This window comes from Phascolarctos cinereus, unplaced genomic scaffold, assembly GCF_003287225.1.
Source record: "Phascolarctos cinereus isolate Bilbo 61053 unplaced genomic scaffold, phaCin_HiC Scaffold_2;HRSCAF=192, whole genome shotgun sequence".
Taxonomy (NCBI): Eukaryota; Metazoa; Chordata; class Mammalia; order Diprotodontia; family Phascolarctidae; genus Phascolarctos; species Phascolarctos cinereus.
This window is the reverse complement of record NW_027555625.1, coordinates 310,242,714-310,269,358: the sequence shown is the minus strand read 5'-3', so window position 1 is coordinate 310,269,358 and position 26,645 is coordinate 310,242,714.

The window sequence follows — 26,645 nt, the reverse complement described above, 5'->3', positions numbered from 1 at the left end:
TCTCTCATACCTCCAGGATTGGATGTAAAGTCCTCTGGCTTTTAAAGACCTTCACATCCTTGCCCTTTCCTACTTTTCCAGTCTTCTTACATTTTACTCCTGTCCCCCTCTTAGTATGCTACACACTATCCAATTGGCCTACCTGCTATTCCTTGACATTCCATTCCATTGCATGTCTGTTTCTTTACACTGGCTGTTCCCAATGTCTGGAAAGTTCTCACTCTTAACCTCAAACTCTTACTATTCCTGGATTCCTTTAAGACTTAGCTCAAGTGCCATCTCCTCTAGGAGATCTTTTCTGCTCTCCCAGTTGATACTGTCTTCCGTTCTAAGGTTACCTATCCTTTAGTTTGAGTTTATCTTGTATGTCTTAATTAATATATATTTTTCCCCCATTAGAATGTAAGCTCTTTGATGACAGGAATGGTTTGGACTTTGTATTCTCAGAGCTGAACAGAGTCTAACACATAGTAAGCTCTTAGTATATAATTCTTGATCAGTTGATTGACTAAATGAATGAAAAGGCTGTAGGAACAAAGATGTCATTCTTGTCACTGTTGCAGTGTCTAGATAGGACTTCAGGAGAAAAAAAGAAAATTTGAGAAATAACTAGTTGATTAAGAAGATAGTGTCTAAGAAAAGAATTTGTATTTTTTGGTCTATAACTTAAAATACAGGAATGCTAGGCTCCTGGACAGTGATAAACTGTTCCAACAAGGGCTAATAAAAATGTATTTGCCTGGGATTTTATAAATTTAATCAAAAGAGTTTTAAACTAAAAGGAAAAGGGTAGAGCATAAAGGAAACTGCCTAGGAATATCCATGAAGCTAGAAAGCAAAGAATAGTTGTAATGAAGGAAGGAGAATGTCAATAAACACAATAAGAACTTCATAAGAGATAAAATCCAGGAAAAGAACCAGAAGTCAATTAAGTATATAAAGATACATAATGAATGGGTAATACTCAAGATAGACTAAAACTTCTAACACAGAGAAAAAATTGACATCATGATATCACTGAAAAGTAGAATAAGATCCATAATGAGACTCATATGACTCCAATACTGTACCTTATTCAAAAGGAGGATACGTAAAAGGAGGAAGGCGCTATATATTAAAGACATTGTTGGAAATATTTGGGTTACAATGGAGACAGAGAGAGGCAATAGTGACATTAGAATATGCCATACATCCCTTGGATAAAATTTACACCATACTGTCTCCACTGAGGCCATCATTCCCATCTCCTCCCTCAATGGGACCTTGGACACTACCATCAGGACATTAGGTTCTGGGCAAATATGCACCTTATCTTGCCTGGAATCAGGTCTCCACACCACTTTTTAGCCATTTCCACACTATGATGCCTCCACTCTGGTCATCATCCCTATCCCCTCTATCCTCCAAACCTTGGACTCTGATAAATGAACTTTTGCCTTTTCTTACCAGGAACCAGATTTCCATACTACTTGCCATCTCTATATCTACTCCATTCAGCCTTCCTCATCCCCCTTTCAGCTCTTCTTTATATGTTGTCTTCCTGAATTAGAAGGTAAGCTCCTTGAGAACAGGGACTGTCATGCATCCTTGTATTTGAACTCCTAGGACTTAGCACAGTGTCTGGCACATAGCAAATGTTCTATCTATCTATCTATCTATCTATCTATCTATCTATCTATCTATCTATCATCTATCTATCTATCTATCTAGACTTTCAGAGAAAGATCACAAGCCTGGAACAGAGGTATTATGTAATAGTGGTGGGAGATTTCAAAAGCAGGGCAACTGATAACTTCATGGCTTGCCTATTTAATGAAAATTCCATCCCTCAAAAAGGCTGAGAAATCAATGAGAGGAAGAGTTATTCTAAACTCTTAAAGGAACAAGAAGAATTGGTTGTTGGATGGAAATAACAAGAACCTTAGGGGAAATGACTGCCACTTCCTAACATGTATGACAGGAGAAGAAAACTGAGTATAATTCAATGTGCATCATAAATTTCGTGAGGGCAAATTTCAAAGGGATTAGAGAAAAGTGAAGCAGACATTCTATGGATTAAAATTCTACAGGAGAAGTTAGCTCAGGAGAGATTGGAAACAACCATGAAGACACAAAGAAAAACAATTACAATGAAGAGGAAAGAAGAAACAATCTTATTGTATAATGAAATTGCTATGGTTTCAGTGGGAAATGACAGAGCAACTTAATTTTGAGAAACATATACAGGAGGTGGAAGCAAAGACAAGTAATGGAGAATGAAAACAAAAGTATGTCAAAGTCTGAAGAATAATGTCAGGAGTACTAAACTTCAGAATGAGATGAGGCTATTCATAAGGGCAGCTAAAGGCCACTAAAAAGAACATTGTTTTAAGTTATATTAGGGAAGAAGTTTCAAAAAAAGAATGAAACAGCTGCTTGTGGCAGAAAGGATAGTGGTAACAGATGACAGGGAGAAGATGGAATTGCTCAACTTTTAATTTGTTTCTGTTTCTCTTCTAAATGGAATAATACATTGTAGCTTAAGGTTTGTAATATACCTTATAAATATTATCTCATTTTATCCTCACAATAACCATGGCATGTAGATGAACCACTTCACAGGTGAGAAACCTGAGGCAGATAGAGGTTAAGTGACTTGACCAGGGTCACATAGTAAATGTCTAATGCAAGATTTAAACTCAAGTCTTCCTGATTTCAAGTGCAGGTCTCTATCCATGGTGCCACCTAGATGTCTAGAATGATATTTGGACTGGAAAGGACAAAATGGAAATGGCTAATAGGGAGGTGAAAACCAACATAAATACTTTTTATGGAAGATAGTAAGACAGCAACTAGCTGCTTTTTATGAATTAAAGTCACCAGACCCACAAATTACAGTGCAGGGTACTGATCAAATTGGCAGATGGGGTCACCAAAGCACAGTCAGTGATCTTGGAAGTATTTTAGAGAGTCTAGTAGTATTGCAGGGCCAGAGATGGGCAAATGTCTAGACTAGAAACAACAACAACGAGTACATCTTGCATACTATCGCTCAACTGAATTTGACTTTGATTCATGGAAAAATTCTAGGATGGATTATAAAGGCGATGGTTAGTAAGCGTCTTTAGGGGATCAGTAATCTCCATGAGCCAGTAAGGTTTCATCAAAATCAAACAAATTATGTCAAACTAACTGTGTTTCTTTTGTTGATGAAGATTGCTAAATTCTATCATGGAACATGATCTATAACACAGAATATAATCGCTGAAAGGTCTTCAGAGGATGAATCCAACACATTCCTAATTAGGAATTCATTTTACAATATTCCTAAGTGGTGGTTGTCCAACCTCTGCTTAAATGAATATTTCCAGGAAGAGGAAACCCACTCTTTGCTATGACAGCTAATTTCACTTCTAGACCTCTCTAATTGCAAGGAAATTCTTATTTCAAGACTAAGCATTCCTCTCTACAACTTGAACCTATTGCTCTTAATTGTACCCCTGAGACCAAAGAGAGACCACCTATTCCTTCTTCCATATGACAGCCCTTCAAATATTTAAAAATAGTTATTACCCCTACACATAAACACATGCAGAATATGTGGGGTTTTTTCCGGTGTAACCCCGCTCTCATATTGTTGGGATGGGGGTGGGGTAGGGAAGCCCTGTTCTGCATGCTGAATACATAGGGATGCCTAACTTCTAGGTAGTGGATGAATGCTGAGTACAAAACTGCTTATACAGTGTAAGGGACTTGCTCAGTTGGTCCCTCACACTCTTGGGAGATAAACATATGTGGTTCCACTCTTCGGAATATACACATGGAAAAAGAAACTACAGATGTTTAGGGGAGGCCTTAATTTAAAGGAAGCCTTAGCATGTTACTGATTTCCAGCTTTTTTTTTCCCTTAAAGATGCTTTCTCCTGAAAGGTAACTAGGTGGCACAGTGAATAGAATTCTGGACTTAGAGCCAAGAAGACCTCAGTTCAAATCTGGCCTCAAACTCTTACTAGCTGTGTGACTCTAGAAAAATAATTTGACCTTTGTTTGCCTCAGTTTTCTCAACTGTAAAATGAATATAATAATAGTACCTACCTTGTAGGGTTATTGTGAATATCAAATGAGGAATATTTGCAAAGCACTTAATATAGCACCTGGCATCAGTAGACACTATGTGAGCATTTTTCCCTCTTCTTTTTCCCTTTCCCTCTCCCCTTTCTCACACTGGTCAGATACTATTATCTCCCTCCCAGGTGAAAAGCTCACTCATACATGCATATGTTCTAGTATAGTCTAATCTATCAAATTGCTTTAATTTCTATTTTGTTTTGCTTGGGTAAATGAGCTTACTCCTCCCTGTTCACTATTTGTGATGGTTTGTTCTTTCTTTTGTTTTGTTGTTTTGCTTTTGTGTGTGTGTGTGTGTATGTGTGTGTGTGTGTGTTTGTGTGTGTGTGTGTGACCAGCATTTAGTGGGAATGATTTAAGGGAGTTAGTGTAAACTAAGGGCTAACTTCTCCTTTAAGAGCAAATACAGGTTTCCTGCTAATTCTCTAAATGTAGTACCACAAGAACAGATATATGTGAAGGGAGAATGTGCATATAATTCTAACCTGATACCCTTCATGAAAATTTGAGGAAAGAGAATCCAGTCTAAGAGCATGTCTAAGGTTTAAATGTACCTTTTCACTTCTTCCCCTGCTTCCCACCCCTGCCAGCTAAGATGCTTGCAGTGCAGACATTGCCTTTCACCCTCCTTTTCTCCACAGAGACACTCATGGCATTCATTAGCCACATCTATACATTAAGACAAAGTATGTGAACATGCATACCTTACACCAGAATAAGCATCTTCAGATTCTATCAGTCAATTCATATATTGTCCTCTGGTTCCTTCAGCATTCTGGACTCCCTCTTCTGGATATGCTACAGTTTCCATTTCCTAAATGATATTCCCAGAACTGGACACGGTACTCCAGATAATTCCTAACTTAGGCAGATTATTAAAAAAAAAAAACATGCTTCACACATACTTCACACTGCTTTTCAATGTAGACTAGAATTATATTAGCTTTTTTGCCTGTCATATCACTATCAATCCTTATTTAGTTCATAGGCCACTAAAATTCACAATTTTTTCACAAAAATGTTTATCTTTCTATGCTTCTCTAATTCTATACTTTTGATATTGTGTTTTGAACCAAAGTATAGAAATTTAAATTCATGTCTATTGAACTAAATCTAATTTCATTCAATCCATCATTCTAGCCTATTGGCATCTTTTAGATCCAAACTGTATCATCCAAAGTATTTGCTATCCTCTATCCTTTATGTCATCTGTAAATCTGACAAGCACATCACATGTGTCTTCTTCACTGCTAAAAAATGTTGAAGAGCTTAGGATTCAGAGCGAGAGGAAAGGCTTTTGAATACTATGTCTTCTCCACGAGAATGGTTGTTCAAAAAGGCCATTGTCACTGCTGACAAATTCACATGGTGGACATCTGCCATAACTTTTAGCACCTTATTTTCTACCTCTTTCTTTAAATCTTTAGAGACATCATGTTCTCTGGTCACTTTCAAAAAAGGCTGCTTTTCTTTTAGTCCTGAATGCCTTAGGTAATTCATTAGATGAAAATGGACAGTTGTTTTCAGCAAGTAAAGCACATTACTTTGGTGTTGGAGGTGATGTTCATCTCTTTCAGAAGTTTATAGAAGAAAGAAACATATTTGAAAGTAGGACACTCAAAATAATTAATGAATGACTAAAGATGATCTTAATTAAAATGGCCTTTAAGTATACCCATTGATGTCCAAAATAATTACTCTTTTAAAAAAATGTATTAAACTGTTGACTAAACATTAATAATAATAAAAAAGAACATAGAGCTCAGGATGAATCCCTAGAGTCCTCCAATAGAAACCTCCCTCCAAATTTATTTTAAGTCAAGAATGACTACTCATTGAGTCCAATCATTCAATTAGTCCCTAATCCAAATAAATGGACTATTTTTTTAGCCCTCTATTATTATATCTTGTCCATAAGTATGGCATAAGACATTTATCAAATACTTTGATAAAAATCCAACTATGACAAATTTATTACATTGATCTGATCTGCCAGTCTGGTCATCTTATTAAAAAACAAAAAAGACAGATATATTTTACTCAGATTTTTAGAATATTTGATTTAAAGAAAAAAAAACCTTCATTCTATACTTGTTGACAAGATACAGGAATAATGGCTAAAAACGATAATGTAGCTCTCTTTGAGCCCTAAATCTATCACCCTATTCCATGAAGGAAAAAAAAACCCTAATAATTAGAGCTGTCCAAAAGTAGAATGGATTGTCTCAGAAAGTAGTGAGTTTCCCTTCATTAAAGGCCTTCAAATAAAGTCTATATGATCGATCATTGGGTATGTTATAGAGGGTATTCTTCAAGTTCATATTGAACTAAATGGCCTCTAAGGTGTCTTCCAACTCTGAGATTTTGTGTTTCTATAATTCTATCAATGAATTCGACTTATTTTTTTCTCTTTTTATGTGGGCTTTTTTTAAAGTTTAATTTTTTTTTTACATTACAAATACTTAGAGATTATTCCCACAGAGTGAGATATTTCATGTAACAAAGTAAAAATTAAGTAAATTAATACTAATAATGCAGTGACCTCCTCTGAAAGTGAAACTCTACGTTTCACATTGTACCACACCCCACCTCTCTATTTTTAATTAAGAAAAAAAATAAATATTTTTTTCCTCCCTGCCACAGCTACCCTATTGGGAAAAAAAGAGGAAAGAAAAGCAAATTCCTTGAAACAAATATGCATAGTCAAGCAAAACAAAAAAAGTTCCCTTATTGGACATTGACAGAAATATATCTCATTTTGTACCCTAAATCTATCAAATCTCTGTCATGTGGCAGATAATATATTCAGTATCAGATCTCTGGAATCATGAATGGTCATTGAATTAATAATAGTTCTTATAGCTTTCAAAGAAGTTTGCTTTATACTATTGTTATCGTATAAACTGTACTCTTGGTTCTGCTCATTTCATTCTTTATCATTATAGTCTTGAAAATTGATAATTTTTTTATAACATTGATATTGCTTTTTGGTATTCCTACTTTATTCTGCATCAATTCATGTAAGTCTTTCCATGATTCTTTGAAATCATCTATTTTTTCTTTCCTTTTTTTCTTTTTCTTTCTTTTTTTATCTTACAGCTGAATATTATTCTATCACATTCATATGCTACAATTTGCTGAGCTATTCCCCAAATGATGGGCATCCGTAAGTTTCCAGTTTCCTTCTGTTTTTGGCACCACAAAAAGAACTATTACAAATATTTGTGTACATATGGGACATTTTCCCATTTCTTTGGTCTCTTGGGTTATAGGTCTAGCAGTGGTAAAGTTGGGCCAAAGGGCATATACTGTTTAATAGCTTTTTATATTTAATTCCAAATAATTTTCCAAGATAGTTGTGCTCATTCATTGTTGCAGCAACAGCACATCAATGTGCCTCTTTTCCTACAGTATTCTACTTCCTCACCACATAGCAAGAAGCATGGGCAGAGATGATTAGGGAACCTGATCTCTGGGTTCTGGCTCCCGCTTCTTCTGTGACCCTATGCAGAAGTCATCTAATCTACTTTTCATCCAGCAGGTGACAGACAACTGTGAAAGAGTGGAATAAACACAAGCTTCTCTCCAGGGCTTTTCCCAGAGAGCCCTGTGTTAGTCTGGAATATATGCCACCTAACCACTGCCCTCTTTGCTCCTGACTGACCAAGGATTTCTGAGAAGATCTTCCCAGAAATCCTTGGTCATCTCTTATCCAGGTCTACCTACCTCCAGATTTCTATGCACAGGCACTTCCTGAAAGATCCCTGTATTTTCCATTCTAGGGCCTTTCCAGTGAACCCTTAGTCAGGCAGGGATCCAAGTGTTCAAGGGCCTTTAATTGACCCCAGTTTAGGTCTCTGGCCTCCTATAGTACTCCTGTTGTTTGTCCTTTGTTCTTGAAGAGGAACATGACATTGGGAAGGTGATGTGATGACTTGCAAGTGAATGATTTAAGTGAGACAGAGCTGTGCAAAGTCACCAGCCTCACTCTGTCCTCCAGAGCCATCTGAGTCCAGTGGCAGCATATAGATCAGGATGACTGGAGATGGGCCCAGATGCAGTGGGAGATCTTGGCCTTTTTAAGCTAAGATCTTTCCCAGGTCTCAGTTTGTCTAAGGCAATGCCCATTCAGTGATTAGGTGCTTCCTAATCAGACTCATGACCCATTACCACTTCCTGCCTGCTGACCACACTTCCCTGGGCCATGCATAGACCTGTTCCTGTCTGCATACCTCCACCTGCTTCTGCCTGCTTTGAGGTGGGCCTCCATAGGCCTCATAAAATACATCACCACCTCCTGTGAGATTGGACCTTAAGAGAGAACCTAATCACTTGTCTCTCTCAATAGACCTCACTCCAGTCACCAATGCTTAACTTGGACAAATTCCTCAATGGTCAATATATTCTCATTCCCTCATGCTTTCCCTGCCCCAGTGATTCTGAACACCCAGCTGTTGAAGGTCAAACTGTATTCTCTGCTTCCCTCTCCATTATTTCACCACCTTCCCAAAATATTCCACTCCAAATCCACCCACTCTTCCACTCCTTCTCAAGTACTTTCTGGAATGCCTGAGCAATAATTAACAAACTTGCTTTCATCTTGAATCTTTTCCTTTCTTACTCTGTCCATCTCTTGGTATTCACTGAAATTCCATATGACTATACCCCTGGACCCTTTTTCCAGGACTTTCTCTCAAACCTCAACTCAATCCTCCCTCCCAACTCACTGATTGTGCTAGGGGAGTTATAATACTCCTAGTTCCCAACTTCCATTTTCAGACTCCTTTTTAATCATCACTTATTAACCTCTGCTCCTTTGAGGTTCATGACTCAGTTCTCACCTCCCCTTCTGCAGAAGTCCCATCTCAATCCTCTCTACTCCTCACTGCTGGCCTTTCCACTGAGATTACCTTCCCCCACCTTATATGCATTATTTATATGTCTGCTTGTTTGCATGTTGATTCTCCCATTAGAATGTGAGATTCATTAGATCAGGGACCATGTTTTTGCCTTTCTTTATGTATCACCAGTACTTAGTATAGTACCTGACAACAGAGTAAGTATGTAGATTGATTTGTTTACCACCTACTGTGTGGAAGTCACTGTGCTAGGTTGAGGCTGCAAAGAAAAAAAAATTACAAAAAAAAATTTTGCCTGCACAAAAGCTTACATTCTACTCAGTGATGCAACAAGCACTCACACAAGTAAATATAGAATGTATAATAATAATTGCTAACATGTACATAGCACTTACTAGGTGCCAGGCATTGTGTTAAGTACTTTACAATTAGCTCATTTGATTCTCACAGTAACCCTGGGAGGTAGGCACTATTATCACCCCCATTTTACAGATGAGGAAACTGAGGCAAACAAAATAACTTGCCCAGGGTCACGCATCTAATAAATATCTGAGCCCACACTTTAACTCAGATCTTCCTGACTCCAGACGCAATCCTCTACCCACTGCACCACCTAGCCACTCCATATATAATACCCTTGCAGGAGGGTGTTCAAAACTAAGTTTTGAAAAGTATTAGAAACTCTAAGAGGCAAAGGTGGGGAGGAAATAAACTCTGGCATGGTGAATAGCCCACAGAAAGGCATCAAGAGAGGAGATAGCATGGCATGTACAAGGAACATAAAGTATGTCACTTTGTCTGGTATATTACAGTGTTCCAGTGAGTAATGTGAAATGTGGAATGAGAGAAAATACTTGTTACGTACTTACTACGGGCCCAGCATCATCAGTTGGGGGATATCTGAACGAGTTGTGATGTGGGAATGTGACAGAATACTAAATGCTATAAGAAATGATGAAGGGTATAGTTTTTAAAAAATGAGAAGATTTGTATGAACAGATGAAAAGTAAAGTGAGCAGGACCAGAACAATATATACAATGACAACAGTAATGTAAAGATAATCAACTGTGAAAGACTTAGGAACTCTGATGAACACAATGATCAACTACAGTTCCAAAAGACTCATGATGCAACATGCTATATACCTCCAGACAGAAAGCTGATAGATCAGAAAGCAGTTGAAGTATATTCTTTCTTTCTTTTTTGGAAGAGAAGGTGAATGGGGAGGAGATGGCTAATGCCAGAATTTGTTGTATGTGATATGATATGATATGATATGATATGATATGATATGATATGATATGATATGATAAGATATGATATATATGATGTGATAGTGTCATACTTATATATTTACATGCATGTATACACATGTGTATATATGTATATGTATATAATATATTATATTGCACTGTATTTTATTATATTAGTATTATGTTTTGTTTTCAATTATATTTGTTTGGGTTACATTGTTACATTACATTTATAATGAATAACATTTTATAATGACATTACATTATATTTGTAATGTGTTTTATTTTTCTTGCCTTCCCAATAGGTATGAGAATAAGAGAATCAGTAACTGGGAGAAAAAAAAAAGAACAAGCAAACAAAAAACACCTATTTGCCAGGCATTTGCCTGGCTAAGCGCTGGGGACAAAAATACAAGAAAATGAGATAGTCTACTTTCAAGAAATTTGAAATCTAATAGATGACAAAACATAAAGGGGATCTAGGAAGCTCCCTTTAGAGTCCTTTAAAACTATATTCAAATACCACCTTCTATATGAAGCTTTTCCTGATTCCTGCCTTTCCTCCCCTCCCAAACTATCTTCTATTTGCTTTTATATATTTCATATATTCTTATCTGAGCACATCTACATTTCCCAGATGGCATACAAGTTCCTTGAGAGCAAGGACAGTTTCATTTCTATCTCTGTACCACCAGCACCTAGGACAGTGTCTTCCACATAGCACAATGTTTGTGGATTAACAAATTAATTGACTGATTAATTGACAGAGAGGCGAAGTGATGAATTGGAACAAGCACTGGACTTTGTCTTGAGAGATGTGGTTTTGAATCTCAGTTGTGATTGTTCCTAGCTATGCAACAACGGACAAGTCCCTTCATCTTTCTGAGTTTCACTTTCTTCATCTGGAAAATGGTAATGATTCTTACACCACTTCTCCTACAAGGCTGTTGTAAGAAAAGTACTTTGTAAAACTTAAAATGCACTAGAAATGTGAAATATTATTATTAGGGATCAGTGATTTCCTCACTGTGATTCCCTTGCATAGACCTAGTCTAGGCCTATGTTGTTGAGGAAATGTGGGATTTGTTCCACCATTTCCATCCTTTGGGATTCATTGGAAATTTGGAATTTCAAGGAGTTTGGGGAGCAATGGATTATTGTTTTCTTACCTTTCTCAAATCAACCTCAGGGTCAGGTTGGATTTCCACACACACACCCCTGTCCTTAAGTACTTGAACTTCTGGCTTTTTCTTACACCCAGTGTTGAGTGGGTCTACCTTCTTTCCTATTGGCTGGCAAGGAGCCTTTCTCCTTCAGCCCATCTGTAATGTATATGGAAGTGAAGGCAAAGAGATGGATTTCACAAAACTTAATCAGAATCTTTAGTGAATCAACAGGGGCTGAGGCAAGGGGTGGGGGACTTCAGGGGTGGGGGAAGAAAGTGGGCAGGTTTCCAGCTCCATCACATATGGCAATAGTTTCCTAGAAAACTGAATACAGTATTTGTTTCTTTCAGTGACATAGTTCAGAGTATCACTGAAGCCAAATTTCTAATATAGGAACATTAAACCCACTTTCAGATCTTCTCAGCTTTTCCTGATTGTTCCTTTCTCAGTTCCCAATGTTCCCTCCTCCATCCCATTCCTGCCTGGCCCTGCTCCCCCTCCTTATTTTTGAAGAATCTCTGCTCCTTGTTGAAAGCTAGGGAGGTATGAGAAGAATGTTTTGATTTAATACAGTTCTGCCTGCACTTTCCTTTCACAAATCAATTAATTTCTCCACATTCTGACAATGTAAGTCTAAAGGGGAGAGTGGAGGGGGATTGATACTGGGTGGTGAGGGGATGGGGTATGAAGAGGTGATCAGAGTGCAAGCACAGAGTTCCCTGTTACGATTTAAAGGGGGAAAGACAAATTACCTTTTTGCTTAGTATTGAGAGAAGAGGGGTGGAAGGGAATATAGTATCTGAAATTAACACACAACAGCATAAAGGGGGGAAGGTTTGGATGTCAATCAGAAGGTTAAAAAAAAAATCTTCATTTTATTCAGACAAGCACCTGGGGATTTGTACTGCTTCTCTCTGTACTTGTCCTGGGCCCATTTTAACGTTTTCTCCTTAGTCAATTTATGCCTTGAAATACCCCTCCATAGTTCCCCGACACCACCTCCTGAGGTATACTTCTGAGGAGAGTTTGTTGAGGTAGGTAAGAAAAACTCTAAGGCTAAGAAGAGTAGAATTCATAGAGCACCTACAGACAGTATCATTCAGTTAAGAATCTGATGGACTTACTTAGAAAGTTAGAGTCAGGGGCATATTGTAGCTCATCTAGACAAACTCCCTCATTTTACAGAGGAAACTGAGGCACAGTGAGGGAAAGTGACTTAATCATGGTTCTGGAGCAAAAACAGTGTCTGAGCTAAGCCTTTAGGCTAAGTTAAATCAGGCTTTCTGACTCTCTGTCCAGTACTCTTTCCTCTATGTCACAGTGCTTCCTTCTTGTGTATAAATATTGCTTCTTCAACTAGATTGAAAGTTTCCAAGGGGAAACGTGTTGAGGAGGGAGGGGACAGGGTGATTTCTCTGTCTTTTGTATTCTATTAGAGTGCTGAGCACATGAATGGAAATCTGTATCATTTTTTTTGAAAAGTGAGGCAATTGGGGTTAAGTGACTTGCCCAGGGTCACACAGCTAGTGTCAACTGTTTGGTGTGGGGTCGGATTTGAACTCAGGTCCTCCTGACTTCAGGGCCGGTGCTCTATCCACTGTGCCACCTAGCTGCCCCAGAAGTCTGTATCATTGACTTTATTGGACTTTGCACTTACATTTATATTTCTGGTCCAATTGTTCCCTGTGTTTAGGCTTTTGAAGAGGAGAAGGGATGGATGAGATCTGTGATTTCATCAGTTGAAGGAGATCCAGTTGAGGAATTCCTCCTACCAATGCAGGTCAACATCTTTGCAATTCTTAGGGAGTTTAGGCACTTAGGGGCATGGAGAAGGTAAGTGACTTGGACAGTCATCTGTGCCAGAGGCAGGACCTGAATGTGGGTCTGTACTTACTGCAGGGGCAGCTCTCTATCCACAACACTGTGCTGCTGCCTCTTATTCTATATGTGTATGTGTGTACATATACATATATAGATACACATGTGTATATGTGTATACTTATATGGATGTATATATACATATGTATATGTGTATACACACACAGCTCTTAGGTACGATGTCAATCCTGCCATTTAATCTCATGTTTTAGTGATTAAGTTACCCCAATAGGCCCAAACTATTGTTTCCTACATTTAAAAGGCAGCATGGTATGATGGCAAATGACCAACTTGAAGGATTGAGTTGGAATCCTATTTTTGTCACTTGTTCATCTCTTCAAGATTGTTTGCTTCTTTATAAATTATTTGTCTATTTGTTTATGCATTATTTGCATATTTATACTTATTTAAGAATTGGACCATATCAGGAGTTCTTAACCTTTTTGGCAGTCTGGTGAACCCTACGTACCCCTTCTCAAAAAATGTGGTTTTTTTTAAATAATTGAAAGAAATGCTAAATTTCAGTTAGAGGCTAATAAAAATGAAGATGTATTTTTATTAAAGTTCATGAACTCCTTGTAATCAGTTCATAGGTCAATGAATCCCAGGTTAAGGACCCCAGGACTAAGATATCTTTAAGTCTCCTTCCAACTGTACAGTTTTAAAATTCTATGTAACTTGATTTATCCAAGCCTTAGTTACCTTATCTGCAAAATGGGAATAATAGTACCTATCCTGCCACCTCACAAGCTACTTGGGGGCTCAAATGAGATAAATACAAAGCATTGTGGGACTATAAAGCATTATATGTGGCAGTTCTTATTATAATTATAATTTGACATAAATTAGGATTTTAGATTCTTACTAATAAATTATATATAAATATATAATCTGTATATAAATTTATATTTTTATATATTTTTATTTATATATAATATAATAAATTAATAATAAATAAAATAAAGGCAGGAAAACTAAAAGAATATAGGAAAATATTCTGTCTTTCATAAACACATAACAATTATAATAATTTACTTTACTGCTGTTCAAGATCCCATGTTTTCATCCTTATGGGTATTCTTCCTGTTTTAATAACAGTAAATATGACAAAGGAATAATGGGAAAATTTTTGAGTTTCTGGGAATAGCACCTCTGACAATTCATCTCCCTGCTTTTTTAGACCTACAAAAATGTAGAAGGACATTCCTGCTTTCACTGGAAATTTTCAGAGAAATACTTTCCATTTAGCCTTATCTCTCTGATGCCTGCTGACAAGCACTATCTTCCCTTTGATCCAAGGTCCACCACTGTACCAAACCTGATTACATCCTAGAGCAACAAGGCCATGCATATTTTCTCTTCCATCCTGCCACCGTTAGCATCCAGCCCAATAACAAAAGTCTGTTATAGAAAAAGGTACAGGAAGGGAATGGGTTTGAGCTTAGCATAGGACACAGAATTTAACTGCATCTATATAAAGGTCTCTCGGTTTAATAGTACATAGATGGACTAAAAAGTGTTTATAAATGTTCCTATTATGCACATTCATAAAGTGGAAGGAGCACACACTGGACTGAGTCAAGAGAAGATAGGAGAGTGATGGTTCCCTTGAAATCTGCCCTTGGTGAAGTACATCTAGAATATTGAGCTTAGGTCTATAGAGCACATTTTAAGAAGGACTTTGATAATCTAGAGAGCATCCAAGACTGAGCAACCAATAGTGAAAGACCTTGAGTTCATTCTTATGTGGATAGAAAGAAGGAAGTGGGGGTACTTAGCCTGGAGAAGAGAAGAATCAGGAGGAAAATGCTAGCTATATTCAAGAAGTTGAAATGCTGTCATGTGAAAGAAAGATTAGATTTATGGGATTTGGCCTTAGAGGGCAAGGCCCTAGAAATGAGGGTGAAACTTGCAAAAAGGGCAAATCTAGGTGTGAGGTGAGGGGGGGGAGGGGACTCCCTATCAATTAGAGCTAGCCAGTAGTGGATTGGACAGCTTTGAAAAAGATCCCCTCCTCACTGGCAGTCTTCATGCAAACACTGGATGGCTCTTTGATACATATGTGGTAGTAAGGATTCTTTTTTTTTTTCTCCTTTTAATCTGGGTTGGATTGATAACCACTAAGGTCCCTCCTAACTCTGAAATTCTGAAGTTCTGAAAAAGGCATTGAAAAAGGAAGAAATTATCACCTCCAAGGAGCAGCATTTTGCATATAAATGAGTAAATGAAAAGTACATACAAATTATTTTTTTTTCCATTAGAAAAGAAAAAAATGTCATTCGCAACTATGGCTAGAGGGTGAATTCTTAGTCAAACCAAAGGAATATAAATAAAGGAAATAAAACAAAGAAATAGCAAAAGACAAAATTGCTCATTTTAATTGCATGGAGTTCAAAAGCTTTTGCATTAAAAACATCAATGCAACCAAGAGAAAAGGGAAAATTAGCAGTTGAGGGGAAAATCATCAAATGTCTCTGATAAGGATCTGACATTCAAGATAAAAAAGGAATTGACACAAATATATAAGGTTAAGAGCCATTCTCCATTGGAAAAGTGGTCAAAATACAGGAACAAATAGTTCTCAAAAGAATTGCAAATTATTAACCATATGAAACATTTACTAATCATAATAATCACTAATTAGTGATCACTAATTATTAATTACTAATTATATAATAATCACCTAAATCACTAATACAAGAGAAATATAGATTGAAACAACCCTGAGGTTTTACCTCATACATAGCAAAATGCTAAAGATAACAAGAGATGAAACTAGTTGCTATTTGAAAGAATATATAAAGATAACTATGAAAATATGCTGAAGATGGACATGCAAATTTTTCTAATCATTGTTGAAATTAATTTTGGGTTATGCTAAATTAATTTCTACAATGTACATAATCTTCTATCCAGATATCATACTGCTAAGCGTGTACTGCAAGGTGGGAATCACCCCCAGTTGTCCTGACCTAGTCTTGGCATTGGATTCAGATGGCTCTGGAGTGAGTGAGTAAGTGAGGCTGAGGACTTTGCACAGCCCTGCCTCACTTAAATCCAATTCACTTACAAGTCAAGATATCACCCTCATGATGCCTTTGGTCTTCTTTGAGACCAAGGACAAACAACAATACTACAAGGAAGCCTAAGACAGAAAGATCCCATATACAAAAAAAAAATCATGGCAGCATTTTTTGTGGTTGCAAAGAACTAGAAAAAAATGCCATAGTGGATAGAGACCAGACCTTGATACCAGAAAGATATGGGGTTCAAGTCCTGCTATTGACACATTCTGTCTATGAGGCCTTGATCAAATCACTTAACATTTTAGTGATTTTGACAGCTCTCCAAGACTATAAGTTAAGAAATTTTCCTAATCTAGGAGTTCCCAATACTAATGAAATCACAAATCTAGTCCTTCTTCATATTCTACTATCTGTTGGTAGAGGAATGGTTGAACAAATTGAAAGCATGAAAGCAATGCAATATCACCGTGCTGTAAGAATGATTAATACGAGGAAGTCAGAGCAATATGGGAAGATATATTAACTGATGTAGTGGTTAATAAAGAGATCCAAGAAAATCTTCCAACAATATAAATGGAAAGAACAATAAAATGAAATGAAATGCTGTGTAATTATAATGACCAAACTTGTAGAGTTGTGAAAATGTACATCCCTTCCTTCACCACAGAGGTAAAGGACTATAGGTAAAGAAAACAGTATTCTGGCCTAAGAGCATCTTGAGCTGCCTTGAGAAAAAGAGAAGGGATGCTCTCTCACTCAAGCTCTTCAAGCAAACACTGGATGACCATTTACTACTACACATGTATATTGTAGCAAACAACATGAAATCTTGTCAGACAGTCAGAATATTGACTGATTTTGCTGGACTGTTTTGTTTTCTTCTTTTTCCTTTCTTCTTAAATCTTTCTTATAAGGTGTGTCAAACTGGGTAGAGAAGGGAGAGGGATGCATTAAGAAATTACTGTGAGCTAACAACAGATGGTAACACAATTTTAAAAAAAATAAATCTTATTAAAAGAAATTTTAAGAAGGAGAATGCTGTAATAATTTAGGGGAAGGAAGAAGGAGGCCAGCAGAAATAAAGGTTTCCAGTAGGAGTCAGCACCTAAATAGTGGTATATCTATATAAAGGATCTTCTCACTGATTGGCAGTTGGGCAGGTAATGTCCTTGTATCCTAGTATCCTTGACATTATTCTGCTAGTCACCATATCACTTTGTAGTTGTCTGCCTCAATCCTTTAAGTGCAGAATCATAGACTTATGGATTCATAGAACATGAAACTTGGTCAGTAACTTAGCTCTTAGTCAGAGCTAGAAGGGAAGTAGAGATCAACTGCAACTTTTTTATTTTAGAAGTGAGGAGGTTGAGGCACAGAGAGAAGTGACTTGCCCAGATTCACAGAGCAGTTAATGACAGATTTAAATCCATGTTTCCAGTCTTTTTTTTTCTTTCTACCATGGCAATATGTAAATATAAACACATACATATATGCACATGTAGCTATTAATACCTATATGTGTAGTGTGCATATATAGATATAAGCACATGTATTTGTCCATGGATGTTTTTATTAATGATTGGAAGAAGCTTCATTGAGCATAAAAGACAGGGTTGACAGAGAAATAAATGGCTCAGTGATGGGGAGCATAACTCAACCTGAGAATTTCTAATTGATTTTCTGGTAGTTGGCAAAATCATACAGTTTTTTAAAGGTATTTTTGTAAATGTCAAGTAAAAAGGCAGCTCCAGCTCTGGTGTGATGTCAGGTTATTGCCTTTTCTCTGTTCCCATCAGCAGGAGCTTTAAAACTAGTTTGATCACAGCAGTAGAAGTAATGTTCAAAAGGTCGATTAATATCAATATTAAACATGAGGATGATTTAATTTATCCCAAGGGACCACTGTTCCCCATGTAGTTATCTTATGTGATACCTGTGCATACAGACAGATACAGGAGCTACGCATAGCAAAAGCATAGCTCGGGGAGTCAGGAGGCCCAGATTCCAGTAGCAGCTCAGTAAGTACTTACTTTCTGTGTAACTTTTAAAAGTCACTTCCCCTCTTTGGATATCATTTATTCTTTCTGCAAAATGATGAGGTTGGACTGCATGATTTTGAAGGTTCTTTCTAGCTTTGATATGCAAGTGATGAATAAAAGGGGCATTTATTAAGATTTCCCGGTGTGCCAAACATGTGCTAGCACTGGGGATACAAAGAAAAAAAAAGCAAAACAGCCTCAGGAAACTCAAATTCTACTAGAAGACAACAACATACAGAAGACAACAGTGGCAAGGAGTCATTTTGGTCAAGGAAGTCACAGGGACGGTCGGAAAGCAATTTATTGGCACATCTTTTCTATGAATGGTTGTCCTGATTTGATTACTGTTCCAGAGCTAGAAGTAGAGAGACTAGGCTTTCGGTGGAAGAGTAGGTGTGGCGGCAGGCCATGATGATGGCTGAGGAGCAGGGTGATGGGACTGGTTCAAGTTAGAGACATAGAACTCTTATCTAATGTTCTATATTCTGCATTCCTGTTTAGCTCTAACAGGCTATGCTTTTAAAGTCCCTGGTAGCTCTTCCATTCTCCATTCTAAGATTCTTTCCAAGTCTCACTAAAAGTGGTATAGTATTTCTTTTATACTCCAGCATATACATTACTAGAATACTAGTGAAAATCATCACTAACCATGGAAAATTAATAGCATTATCAGCACACAGTTGCCATTTTTAAATGGCAGACAATAAGAAAATAAATTTTGCTTAACAGAAACTTACTTCCCATTGACTCTTCCACATACCTAATAGGTAAAACAAGGGAAGCTTTTGGCATGCAAAATTGAGCCAGAGTTGGAGGAGGGAGGAAAGGTTCTTCCAGGTTTAGGTTTGTAACAAAGAAGTACATTGTTTGTTTGTTTGTTTTAATCATTCATATAAAAACAAAACAAACAAAAAACAGAGGCAGCTGGGAGGATGGAGCACTAGCCTTGGAATCCAGAGAACCTAAATTCAAATCTGACCTCAGGCACTTGACATTTATTAACTGTGTGGCCCTGGGCAAGTCACTTAACCCAGATTACCTCAACCCCCACTCAAAAAAAAAAAAAGACATGGAATGCAATTGCAATTCCAAAGAAGAGACAATCTTTAGTCCAAAATCCCAGTATGTTTCCATGCAATGAGAATTGATAAGAAAACTTGACCTTTGACCATGATCCCATACAGCCAGAGCACCATCTATGATGTCTGAGAAGCAATAAGGACATCTGCTTTATGTCAGACTACATAGGTCAAAAGCAAAAACTTTAAAAAACAATCAAATCAATAGCTACCTAAGATCAATCAATCACCAAATATTTATTGTTTTTAAATTCCTACTGTGTGCCACGGAATATCCTAAGCACAGGGACAAAAATATGAAACAGCCCCTGTCTTTGAGATATTTGCAGTTCTGGAAATTGAGTCAAGAAAACCAGGGTTCAAATTTACCTTAGACACTAGCTAGATGGCTCTTGGCGAGTCTTTTGATTTCTCCCAACTAGTTTCCCTACCTGTAAAATGATGAAATCATAATAGTAGCTACCACACAAGGTTTTTGTTCAGATAAAAAGAAATACTGTACACAAAGTGTTTTGCAAAACTTAAGGCCTATAGGGACAGCTAGGTGGTGCAGTGGATAGAGCACCGGCCCTGGATTCAGGAGGACCTGAGTTCAAATTTGGCCTCAGACACATAACACTTACTAGCTGTGTGACCCTGGGCAAGTCACTTAACCCCATTGCCTAGCCAAAAAAAAAACTTAAGGCCTATATAAATGCTATTACTATCATTCTACCTAATAGAAATGTACATATGTAACCATATACAAACCATATAAGATTATAATGAGGTAGTTTGCTGAGAGAAGCAATTGGGTAGTTTGGGAAATGTTCCTTTGGAGGTGGCCTTTGAAATGAGTTTTTAAGGAAAACAGATATTCTAAGAATTGGAGGGGAAGAGGGAGTGAATTCATAGGAAGGATGAGAGAGGGGGGCAGCCTGCATAAAGACACAGAAACTTTCATAATGTAATCTCATGTTTTCTGAGCAACAGGAAAGAAAGTTTAGCTGAACAGAAGAATGCATGAGGGGGCAATAATGTGTAATACGACTTGAGAGGTAGGTTGGAGCCAGGTAGTAAAAGGCTTTAAATGCCAAACAGAAGAGTTTCCATTTGATCCTAGAGGTAATAGGGAGTCCCTTGAGTTTATTGAGCAGGAGACTTGTTAGAGGAGCATCACTTTGACATGATGCAGAAAATGGATTAGAGAGGATATAGATGTGAGGCGGGGAGAACAATTAAGAAGCTATTGCAAAAGTCTAAGCAAGAAAATATAGTCACCATCCTGTATTAAATACCAGGAAGATACAAGAAAAATCAAAGCATATAGTCCTGATTTCAAGGAATTTTGCAATCTTGTTGAGAAAGGCTTAGTATTACTAAAACAGCCTGGATGCCAATAGTTTAAATTCCAACTCATTTCATATGATCACAGATTTTGATTTGGGAGGAACTTTTAAAAATGTCTAGTGAACTGCTCATTTTACAGCTAAGAAAACCGAAGCCCAGAAATTTGTCTTCTTAGTAATTAAAATTAGTTTGTCTCAGGTCACACAGGTAGAAAGTGACAAAGCAGAGATTTAAGCTCGAGGCTTTGACTACAAAGCCAGCAATCTTTCCCTTCTACTAGAGATTCACAAACATTTATTAAATGCCTACCATGTGTCTGGCATTATACTAGGTACTGGTGCTACAAAGACAAAAACATAATAGTCCTTGCCTTCAGGTAAATTACATTCTCTTAGGGGAAAATTATATGCACACAGACAAGTATGTACAAAATATATTCAAAATAAATGCAAAGTTTAAAAAAATTGTAAGGGGGAGGGGCAAGTATAAAGAAATGAGGGATCAGGAAAAGCCTCTTGTGGGAGGTAACACATGAGCTGTGCTTTGAAGGAAGCTAGGGATTCTCTGAGGTAAAAGGTGAGGAGGGAGAGCATTCTAGGCATAGGGGGCAGCATGTACAAAGGCATAGTGGCAGAGAATACAGTACGAGAATAGCTGGAATATAGGATATATGAGGGGGAATGATGTGGGATCTCTCTGGGAAGATAGGTTGGAGGGAGATTGTTCAGGGTTTTTGCAGCTGATGTCAACTCTGAGTATCCTTATTCCAGTTTCCATTCCTCCAGATGAATCTTGGTTCCAAGAGCTAAGCTAAAGGGGTACCCTGAGGGATATGGGTGATCCTCTAATGCCATTGGCTCAAGCCATTACTGTGCTTCCCCTTCAAAATTATCATTTGAAAATCAATTTAGTCAACCACCTAAGGAGCTTTTAGAAAGAAGTATTTACTAAGTTGGCACAAATCATCTCTCAAAAAGCCACACATACCCTCCCAACAAGTACATATAGAGTGCTCCAGCTCAGAATTCACATGTGGTGAAGGACTAATTCATGATGACTAATTTCTGAAGTCTTTTTTTTCCCCCCATTCATTGGATGCTCAAGAAGTTCCCCTTAGGCAGAATACTGTTTCATTGTTGGGATTCTTATGGTTACATGAGGGTATGTCCAGCCCATGTGTGACTCTTATTACAGATACTGGCATGGGATCAAGACACTAAACCTGGGATGATTTTAGGATATCCATGGGAAAATGGGAAGTCCAAAATCCTCTAGACTTTTTGAAGCTATCAGTATAGCCAATAGAGGAGGAGCCAATAGTCACTAAAAGAGGCTCTGATCAAAGGTGGAGGAGGTAGGTGGGGAGAAGACCTTGGATAAGGCCAAAAAGATTACTCCCTTTAATACATACCCTCTCCCAAGCTGGGTATCCTCAGGGACTTCACTGGAAAGTTCTTCTTAACTCATTTGATAACTTACAGATGACCCCTAGGGCATGACCAAGTTTCCTCAGCTTATCCTAACAAGACACCCGTTCCTACGCAGTGTCACTGAAGTTCCAAGTCATTTTTCATACTTAGTCTAAAGTCTATGCTTGATTGATTGATTTAAACTAAAGCCAATGATTGAGATCAATTGATAGTTTTTACCAGATTAAAATACCAGGGCATCTTATCATTTACTAGTGGGGTAGTGTGATATGATTAAGTAAACCAATCAGCCTCGCCTTTACACTTTAAATATCAGACCAAGATACTCTGATCTTTATTCCCCTAAGATCCTGCTCCTCCTTGTGCCCATAGTTTTAGTGGCACCTAGGAGTGAAACATTGAAGTTGTCTGTGATTCATTCTTCTTTGTGTCCATATACTTCCAATCAGTCAAAATAATCCTGCTGACTTTTACCTCATGAATATATCTCTTTCATTGCTTTCTTCCCTTCCCAGTTTCTACCTTTTAATAGTTCTGGTCTTGAACATCTCTTATTTGGACTATTGTCCAGATGGTCTCCTCAGTGGTTTTCCCCTGTCGTCATTCCTGAGCATACTTTCAAGAATTTGTTTCCTGAATTTAAATCCATATCCCTGCCTTTGTACAGACTCCACCCCATACCTACTGCACTTTCCTTCCTCATCCACCTCTCTTAAAACTCATAGTTTCCTTCAAGGTTCATCTCAAATAACATCTCTTATAAGAGGCCTTTCCTGATTTCCCTAGTTGTTACTGCAACCCCTCACCAAGTCTCTTTTTATTTACTTATCTATGAACATACTTCATTTCCCTACCAGAATGTAAGCTCCTTGAGGACAATAACTGTTTTTCTTTTGTATGACCAGTGCATAACTCTGTAGTTAGCCTACATATAGTCTTAATAAAAGTTTGTTGATTTATTTAAACATCTCCAACGGCTCCCTCCAGTCTATAACAGAAAGTCTAAATAAATAGACTAATAATTTAATCTGAAATCTAATCAGTTTATCCTGGATTTGGTAGAACTCTAGAATCTGGTCTCCACCTACCTTTTCAGTCTTATCTCCTGCAACTATGTTCCTGGCAAACAAGAGGATTTGCCCTTCCCTTAGTGTTTCACTCCCAGGGAGAAGAGAGAAATGAATCCATAGTGCATTGGGGCAGAAAACTTGATGGAACTTGGTGAATGGTAAAATATTAAGAATGAAGAAGAATAAAAAGTGTTAAAGACAAAAAAAAACTTGTTCAAAGTGGAAATGTAACACCTAACCTCCACAGGTCTTCAAATATATAGCTGTTTGGTGTCTGCAAACAAAACATCTAGATAATAAATTGATCTTTTTTTTTTAAATCCTTACAGTTTAGCATTAGACAGATGCGCCTTGAGGCTAGTGACTAAATCCCTGTCTTCAAATGTTATCAGTCTCTTTAAAAAAAAATAGTATTTAATTTTTCCCCAGTTGCATGTAAAAACATTTTTAAACATTTGTTTTTAAAACTGCAAGTTCCAAATTATCTCCCTTCTTCCCTCCCTTCATTGAGAAGGCAAGCAGTTTGATATAGGTTACACATGTGTAGTCATGTAAAACATTTCCATATTAGTCATGTTGTGAAAGAAAACATAGACAAAAAAAAACCTCAAGAGAAATAAAATTTAAAAAGTATGTTTTAGGGCAGCTAGGTGGCACAGTAGATAGAACTCTGGCCTTGGAGTCAGGAGGACCTGAGTTCAAATCCAACCTCAGACACATGACACTTGCTAGCTGTGTGACCCTGGCCAAGCCACTTAACCCGAATTGCCTCATCAAAAAAAAAAAAAAAGATATGTTTCAATCTGTATTCAGACACTCAGTTCTTTCTCCAAGGGTGGATAGTATTTTTCTTTATAAGTCCTTCAGAGTTGTCTTAAACCATTTAATCGCTGAGAATAGCTGTCATTCACAGTTAATCATCTTATAACATTGCTGTTACTTTGTACACAGTACATTTCACTTTGCATCAGCTCATGTAAGTCTTTCCAGTTTTTTCTGAGAGCATCCTGCTCGTCATTTCTTATAGCACAATAGCATTCCATCATAATCACACATCACAATTTGTTCAGCCAATTCCCCAATTGATGGGCATCCCCTCAATTTCTAATTCTTTACCACCAGAAAATAGCTGCTATAAATAATTTGTACATATAGGTCCTTTTTATTTTTTATCATCAGTCTCTTGAAACTATCAGCAGCTTCTTTACATAGAAAAGATTTTTCTAATCAAAACAGACACTGGTCTCCTGGCTGTTCCACCAACAAGACACTTTATCTCTCCACTCAGTACTTTTCCTCTGACTCTCCTCCATGCCTACAATACTCTTTCCTGACCTCTGTCTACTGGCTTCCCTGGTTTCCTTTAGGTTCCAGCTGAAATCTCATCCTCTACAAGAAGCCTTTCCCAATCTCTCTTAATTCTTTTGCCTTCCCTCGGTTAATTATTTCCTATTTATCCTGCATATTTTTTTGGTATATATTTGTTTGTTTGTTGACTCTTCCACCACCATTTTATTGTGAGCTCCTTGAGGTCATGGACTTTTTTCTTCTGGTCTCTTTTTGTATCCCCAGTACTTTGTACAGTTTCTGGTGAATGGTAAGTCCTTAATAAATATTTATTTTGTTGACTGATTGAGCTGCTCTGGGTGTGGTAAGGTGGGAGATCCTATGGATTGCACTCATTTTTAAGGAATGCTGTTCACATGACATTACAAAACAAGCAAAAGGGGGAAAAACAGAAGAGGAGAAAATGCAGAGGTAAAATTGACATAGGATATGGGTAAATGAACTTAAAATTGAAAAATATGAGCCCTTGATTTGGAGTCGAAAACCTGGGTTCAAATCCAGGTTTTTCTATTTACTTGCTGTGTGACTTTGGGTAAACCTGGGTCTGGATTTCCTTATCTGTGAAGTATAGATATTGAACTATATGGTAGCCACAGTCCTTTTTCATCTCTAAGTCCCATGATTCTAGTTAGCCTGATTGTTCTAGCCACATCTGGCCACAAAATGATGAATTCTGGGATCATGAGAACTTTGAATGACCATCCACAAAGTCCTAGGGGGTAAAAATCCACACCATTGGAAGGAGTACCATTCTAAAAATAAAGTTATATATCCTTGAAGCACCAAAGGAAGGAGCAGTCAATACAATCATTCCCTGGTGGACAGTTTTCATCAAGGCAAATCAACTGTAGTCCAGGTGTCCATACCTAAATAGCATCAAGAAATCAATTCCTTAACCACTCAAATAACCACTCATTATTCCCCTCAACTCATAATGCCTTGGATATTACTGATCTGCAGTTCTCTTTATTGCAAATACAGACTATCAGAAAGGTCTTGTTTCCATGAAATTTCTTACATAAGCACTTGCCATCACTGACCCCTTTACCAGACTGCTAGAAGTGTAGAAGATGGGGAGGGGGCACAGATATGTTCTTAGCATCTAGAGTTTCTACTCAGAATACATTCCCCCCACCCGAGAAATGCCAGCACCAATTGAAAAATCTAGGGTCTACCAAACTCCAGAGGCTCCTGCTCCTGAAAAGTCTCTCAGGACTACTGCCCTGGCACCCAGATTTAGAGAAAGAAACATAAAGTGAGAAAAACAACCAGGACCTCAGGATCAGCACATGTAAAGCCACTATAAATGTCCCTTCCCCACTACTCATGGGAAGTCCCAGAAAGAAAAAAGTTACTCATAATATATACTGGAGGAAGAAAGAAAGAGCCAAGGAGCAGAGTAGTTTTCTAAAGATATACTGAGAAAGAGGCTCTTGTTATCTCAGCAGCCAGTCCTTATGCAGGCAGTTCGCTCTGCTCCCATCAATAGGGCCAAGGGATTGCTGTGTCATTCAACACTGCCAGACATATGCCACCTGTCTATCCCCCAGGGCACTGTGGATCTCAGTTTTTACCCTCCAAACATCCATTTTCTCATCTGTTAAGTAGCTGTGAGACCCTCCCACCCCCCCAGTATGATGAGTGGAGGGTTTCTAAATTAATGAATGTGAAAGCATGTATTAATCACTTACTACTTACCAGTACTGTGCTAAATGATGAGAATAAAAGTGCAAATACAAGATAGTCCCTGCTCTTAAGGAGCTCACATTGTAACAAGGAGAAACAATATACATATAGTAGGGGTCATCTGCTGTATAGTTCATGGAAAGGACAAATGGTCCTTAAAGTACAGCAGCAAAACCTGCATTCAGGTCTTGCTCTACTGGCTGTGTGACCATCAGCAAATCATTTTGCTTCTCAGCTATCCAAACAACCTTTATAAATTATAAAACCTGTGTCAACCTGCATTGCTTGGGGGTAATTTGATCATCTGGAATTCCACAAGAAGATGAAATAATAGATCTGGACAAAACCAAATAAACAAAAACACCCCATAGTGCC